The sequence below is a fragment of the Triticum urartu genome, chromosome 5A (genome assembly GCF_056163025.1).
Source record: "Triticum urartu cultivar PI428250 chromosome 5A, HENAU_Tu73, whole genome shotgun sequence".
NCBI lineage: Eukaryota > Viridiplantae > Streptophyta > Magnoliopsida > Poales > Poaceae > Triticum > Triticum urartu.
The window spans coordinates 61,045,550-61,052,603 of record NC_141877.1 but is presented as its reverse complement, the minus strand read 5'-3'; positions in this window follow the sequence as shown (position 1 = coordinate 61,052,603).

The following is a 7,054-nucleotide window of genomic DNA, read 5'->3' as shown; positions in this document are numbered from 1 at the left end:
GTCGTGGAGGAGATGGACGCTAGGCGTAATGACGTCATGGCGGTGGCTACCGTGGTTGGGGAGATAGAGCGCGCAAACAGGGGTGTCGGCTTCAGCTTGAACACCAAGGTCGTCTTGTCTCTGCTTCGCAATGGTTCTACAGGTGATTTTTTCGCCTTTACTTTCATGATTCGGCTTTCTGTTGGTTTTGTTAGGATCACGATTGTACCTATTACTGGACCGGTGTTGTTTCTTTGGAGCTGTGTGGATTTTGTTCCATGTTCATGTTCATTGTTGGAATCAGGAAATCTTGTTCCATGTTCATGCTAATTGTTGGGACTACGCAGACTAGATTGTGCAACTTTGTGGTCGTGCATGTGCGACTATGCGGACGGGAGTGTACAACTTCGCGGTCGGGCGTGAGCACCTCCCACAACAAAATCATGTGTGACTATGCCGACGAGAGTGTGCAATTCTATGACCATGCATGTGCGGATATGTGGACGAGACTGTGCAACTCTTCGGCCACGCGTGAGCACCTCCCATAACAAATTCATGCGGGACTATGCCTATGAGAGTGTGCAACTCCGCAGCTAGGCGTGAGCACCTCCCACAACAATTCACGTGCGATTATGCGGACGAGATTGTGCAATCCTGTGGTCAGAAATGTGCGACTATGCCAATGAGAGTGTGCAACTCCCTGACCGGGCGTGAGCACCTCCCGCGGCAATTCATGTGCGACCATGTGGACAAGATTGTGCAACTCTGAGGTCAGGCATGTGCGACTATGCCGATGAGAATGTGCAACTCCCCGGCCGGGCGTGAGCACCTCCCGCGGCAATTCATGTGCACCCATGCAGACGAGATTGTGCAACTCTATGGTCAGGCATGTACGACTATGACTACGAGAGTGTGCAACTCCCCGGTCGGGCTTGAGCACCTTCCGCGGCAACTCATGCGACCGTGAGGTCGGGATTGTGCAACTCTGTGATCAGGCATGTGCGACTATGCCTACGAGAGTGTGCAACTCCCCGGCCGGGCATGAGCACGTCTGCAACAATTCATGTGCGACCATGCAGACGAGATTGTGCAACTCTGTGGTCAAATATGTGCGATTATGCCGACGAGAGTGTGCAACTCCCCGGCCGGGCATGAACACCTCCCACGACAATTCATGTGTGACCCTGCAGACGAGATTGTGCAACTTTATGGTCAGGTATGTGCGACTATGACTACGAAAGTGTGCAACTCCCTGGCCGGGCGTGAGCACCGCCCGCGGCAATTCATGTGCAACCATGCGGACATGATTATGCAACTCTATGGTCAGGCATGTGCGACTATGCCTACAAGAGTTGTCGGGGGTTTGGTGCGACATATGCCAACGGATGGCTTATCATGGTGGGGGCGAGTAGAACGTCACCGGTGCCTGGAAACGGGCTGAGGCGAAGGCATGCACGCCGACAAATCTTACCCAGCTTCAGGGCTCTCCGGGGAGATAATACCCCTACTACTGCTCTGCGGGGTCTCCGCATGGTCACTATGGCAAAGTGTTTACACGGTTGCTCCTTGAGCTATTTCTTGGAGGTAGGAGAGGGCAAGTCTAGCTCTCTCCCTTCTATATGATCTGGCCTAGAGCTAATGGGTTCCAACCCTTTGCTTGGGTGCCCTGGGGGGTTTATATAGGCCTACCCCCTAGGGGTACAATGGTAATCTGGCTGGACGCGGGCCCAGCCGTCAGTGCCCCTGGCCTCCGTCTTCTCTGCCGACCGCTGGGGCCCGCCGACTGGCGGGTCCCGCCGACTGGCCTGGTACGGAGCCGACAGGTCACGTCCGCCGCGGGCGGGTCTTGCCGGCTGCTGATTACTGTAGCCGTGCTTCTGATGACGCGGGCTTGATCATGAGGTCGTGGCAATAGCCCCGCCGCCCGGCGGGCGATCACTGTCGCCTCTCCCCATCACATCTTGATTAATGACGTGTGGGCCCCGGGGGAGGGCTCGGCCGACTTCCCCAGGCCGACTCCTGACGGGTCTGACTGGTGGTCCTCTTGCCGTCTCCTGGGGTCTCACCAACTGGTGGGACTTGCCGCCTCTAGGCCGTACAGACAAGCCGTCGTGGGTGCAGGATTCGGTCCTGCGGTGCTGATGTCAGGGCTGGCAGGGCAACAGTGCCACGCCGCACGGAGATACTTCCGGGGTACGGCGTGCTGTAGCCATGCCTGCCCTTGGTAAGGGGCAGGAGCGGGCTTCATTATTGCCACTCCCCCGCCCTGTCCCACTTGATGAGGTCGTGGGGGGTGTTGGAGTCGCAGGCCGACTCCCCGAAGCCGGCTTCTCTGGAAGTCGTCAGTCAGGAGTCAGCTCTCCCTGAAGTCGTCCCTGGGACTCGGCCATGAGTGGTCAGTCGGCCACCTTTGCCATTGGCTTCTTGAAGGTGGCTCTTCGTCCTGGGGTCTTGAGGGGCGTAGCTTGCCCCGATGTCTTGAAAGGTTCTGGGGCTCTGGCCGGCCTACCCGTGGCCCATTACTCCGACAGTAGTCCCCGAAGCTGGTGAGGCACCGCGGACGATCGGCCGAGAAGCCTCAGCAGTTTCTCTTTCTGGGTGCTCAACACATGGTCTTTGATTGACTTCTGCCGGGCCGACTAGGAGGAGTCGGACTCGCTCGATTCGTACTCGCTTAATTCTGACTCGCACAATATTTCGAATGTCGTGGCGGGATCCAAGCGGCGTGCTAGCTAAGCCTCTAGGCCGCCGCCCATTCTAGGCCTGTCACGTGGCTGGGCCGTCCTGCCAGCCTACGCGCGTGACGGGACAGGCCCATAGGCGGGGCCCGCCACTACCGCGCCTCAGCGCCCGAGCGGATCCGCTGCGGCCCCGGCGAACGGTTGGGATTCCTGTGGTGTTACTGCGCGCAGTAACTTTATCGTGGAATGTGGGGGTCGTGGGGCCGTGGGCGCAGTAAATCCCCATGACGCCCCCTCGGCTTCGCAGCCCACAGGGCTATAAGTAGGGGGAAGAGGGGGGCACGCGCGCCCCTCCTTCCCACTAGTCCTTGTTCTCTTCCTTCTTGCAGCTCCTCGCTCTCCTCCTTCTTCTTCTTCTTCGCTCCGACGCGCGCCCAAGCTCCAGCGAACACCGCGGCGACAGCTCGCGATGAGTTCTTCCTCTGCCGCCGCGCCTCCCCCGGTGCGCTCCGGCACTTGGGACGGTTCCGAAGTCCACGACGACCACATTGAGTTCCTTCGCCGGATTCGTCGGCTCCCTGGCGAGGATCACGTGCGGGTGCGCCTCGCGCCGAAGGGGGAGATTTCCCGTGCGCCGTAGGAGGGCGAGCGGGTCATCTTCCGTTCGCACTGCCTACGCGGGTTGGGGCTGCCGGCGAGCAGTTTCTTCCAATCTTTCTTGGAGTTCTACGGCCTCCAGCCGCACCACCTCACCCCAAACACAGTGGTGCTGCTGTCCGCCTTCGTGGCCTTGTGCGAAGGCTTCCTCGGAGTCCTCCCCACCCTCGAGCTCTGAGGGGAATTCTTCTTCTCCAAGCTCGGCACCCAGGCCGCGGGCATGCCGGCTCAATGCGGCGCTTTCATCGCCGTGCGAAGGTCAGGAGCCGACAACCCCTTCTCCTCCATCTCGCTGATAAAGTCGGTGAAGATGTGGCAGAGATCCTACTTTTACGTCAGGAGCGTCTCTGCGAGGGGGGGCTGGGTCAACTTGCCGACTTTAGAAGCTGGCCCGCCGGCTGGGCGACTGCCCAACTGGTCGTACCGGGCCAAGTCGCTGACGCCTGCGGGAGCCGACGCCATCACGCGACTCCGAGTGCTGACGCAGTCAGAGGGTTTGACTGGTCCGGACCTGCTGGCCGCCTTCGTGGCGCGCCGAGTTCTCCCACTCCAAGGCCGCCCCCACATGATATGCCAGATGAGTGGGCACCGCGACCCGAGTCCGATGTGCACCTAGGACATGCCTCAGGAAGAGGTGGCCTTCATGGTGAACTACCTCTCGGACAGCAAGCTCCTGGAGGATTGGCGGTTCGGCAAGTAGCCGTACTCCCGCGCCAACCCCCCGCCCGTGGTGAGTCGCCTTTCCTTTCTTTCTTTGGATTGTCTTCTTTCTTGCCGAGTTTTGTTGTGACCAGTCGGCTTTGGTTAGAATTGTTGGAAATATGCCCTAGAGGCAATAATAAATTGATTATTATTATATTTCCTTGTTCATGATAATCGTTTATTATCCATGCTAGAATTGTATTGATAGGAAACTCAGATACATGTGTGGATACATAGACAACACCATGTCCCTAGTAAGCCTCTAGTTGACTAGCTCGTTGATCAATAGATGGTTACGGTTTCCTGACCATGGACATTGGATGTCGTTGATGACGGGATCACATCATTAGGAGAATGATGTGATGGACAAGACCCAATCCTAAGCATAGCACAAGATCGTGTAGTTCGCATGCTAAAGCTTTTCTAATGTCAAGTATCATTTCCTCAGACCATGAGATTGTGCAACTCCCGGATACCGTAGGAATACTTTGGGTGTGCCAAACGTCACAACATAACTGGGTGGCTATAAAGGTGCACTACGGGTATCTCCGAAAGTGTCTGTTGGGTTGGCACGAATCGAGACTAGGATTTGTCACTCCGTGTAAACGGAGAGGTATCTCTGGGCCCACTCGGTAGGACATCATCATAATGTGCACAATGTGACCAAAGGAGTTGATCACGGGATGATGTGTTACGGAACGAGTAAAGAGACTTGCCAGTAACGAGATTGAACAAGGTATCGGGATACCGACGATCGAATCTCGGGCAAGTATCGTACCGCTAGACAAAGGGAATTGTATACGGGATTGATCGAATCCTTGACATCGTGGTTCATCCGATGAGATCATTGTGGAACATGTAGGAACCAACATGGGTATCCAGATCCCACTGTTGGTTATTGACCGGAGAATGTCTTGGTCATGTCTGCATGGTTCCCGAACCCGTAGGGTCTACACACTTAAGGTTCGATGACGCTAGGTGTCGTGGTTTTGTCACGACAGATGTCCTAGAGAAAGGACTTAGTCGCGGAGCCATCGCTACGGGTTAGCTTGAAGGGGTTAAAGCGGACACAAGGACGCAAGAGAGTTTATACTAGTTCGGCCCCTTCAATGAAGGTAAAAGCCTACGTCTAGTTGTGATGGAATTGATGGGTGTTTCGATGACTAGGGAGCAAATAAGCTTCACCTATGTCTCGAGTTGTTGTCTGTTATTCCTGAACCACCGCCGGGTCATCCCCTTTTATACATGGGTGACGCCCGTCGGTTTACAGAGTCCCAACACCGGCTCATAGATGTGTCTGGTTTGGTCTCTACTTATTCCTTACTTACAATACAAGATACATATTGACGCCGGTTTACGGCTACTAGCTCAGCCGATTATGGGTCTTGAGCCCTCATCTATCTCCATGGGCTTTAACATGCTTAACTACTGATGAAGTTAATCCGGCCCAGATAGGCCGGTTTACGCCCAGTGGTAATATCCCCAACATTAGGCCCCTGATTGATTTGAACAGGTTCATGTCAATCCTTAGCAAAACTTCATCTTCAACGTCTTCTTGTAGTTTGGTGAACCGCCATGATGTCATCTTCTCTGATTGCTGTAAATCGGCGTGACGTCATCTATCCTAAAGAAACTATCCGTGATACCTTCTTGTTTAATAGATCCACGATAATCGAGGCGACCACTCTATTTCCAAACTTGCGGCTCCTTGATTTTCGCGCCTGACCCATGCCCCTTGCTTTATAAATAGGACCGAAGGGTCATTCCTTTTTCCCCTTCGTGCCCTTCTGCTTCCTCTTCCTCGCGTCGCCCAGTCTTCGGAGCTCCGCCGCCGCCGTCGACCTCTGCACCAACCTTGGCCGCTGCATCACCCTGAACGCACCAGAGCACCGCGGCGACCTTCCGCTTCTTCCTCAGCCCCAGTAAGTCTTCTATCCTTTCCAGCATAGATCTGTTCTAGGGTTTCCCTGTTCTTCCCGTGTTCATCGCTTGCTTCTTGTTCATATGATAGATCCTTAGACGAGTCTGTGTAGCTTCGCTCTGTGTAGCGATAGTTTTTATCCTCCGTTTTCACTGTCCGGCATACTAAGAGCATAGATCTTATCCATACCTTTGCTTATTGATTCGGTACTGCTCCTTTAGGGCTTTGAATATTTATCTCCTTTATAAACATGTTCCAGATCCAAAGCTGTAGTATAATCTTGTGAAATCTGTTTTTTGTGTACTTACCCATCTGCAGTCTTGACTGTTCAATGCTTAGGTCAGGCAGTTTAACTTTGTAGAAATTTTTTATGAACCGGTATATACCATTAGTCCCCTTGTTGAACCGCCAGATGTTGGTTGCTTCATGAAACTCCGGTTTAGATAATTTTGTCTCCGGTTTAACATTGTCCATACCAACGTATCTTGATCAAATGCATTTTTGAACCGGGATCTTCTACCTTGTAGATTCCATCATGGCCAAGCAAGTGTATGAGTGCAATTGGGTTCCTTCTCGTGTCACAGAGGATCAACTGGATGATTTAGTCCTGATTGGCGCCTTGGGCAGCAAAGGTACCATCCATTGGAGGGCTCCTGGCAAAGAATGCCCCCCACACCTCGAGAAGGAGAGGATGTTGTTTTCGAAGATCACCTAGCCCGGGGATTTAAACCGCCCGGTTCTAAATTTTACCGGGATGTTTTAGCCGACTTTCAACTCCATCCGCAAGACACTGGCCCCAACTTTGTTACCAATATGTGCCACTTCCAAGTACTCTGTGAGGTGTTCTTTCAAGAGGAGCCCACAGTGGAATTATTCAGAGATCTTTTCCATCTAAACCGCCGTACCGAGTTTACTGATGGCTCTAATACGGAGTTGGGTGGCATCGCAATTCAGAAAAGGAAAGAGGTCACATACCCTCATGCCAAGCTGCACAGTCACCCCAAGGAGTGGAATCAGACATGGTTCTACTGCAAAGACACCTCCCCTGCTGGTGAGAATCCCTTGCCTGGCTTTCGTCCGGAGCGGCTCAGCAATACACACCCTTTTCCTCAGA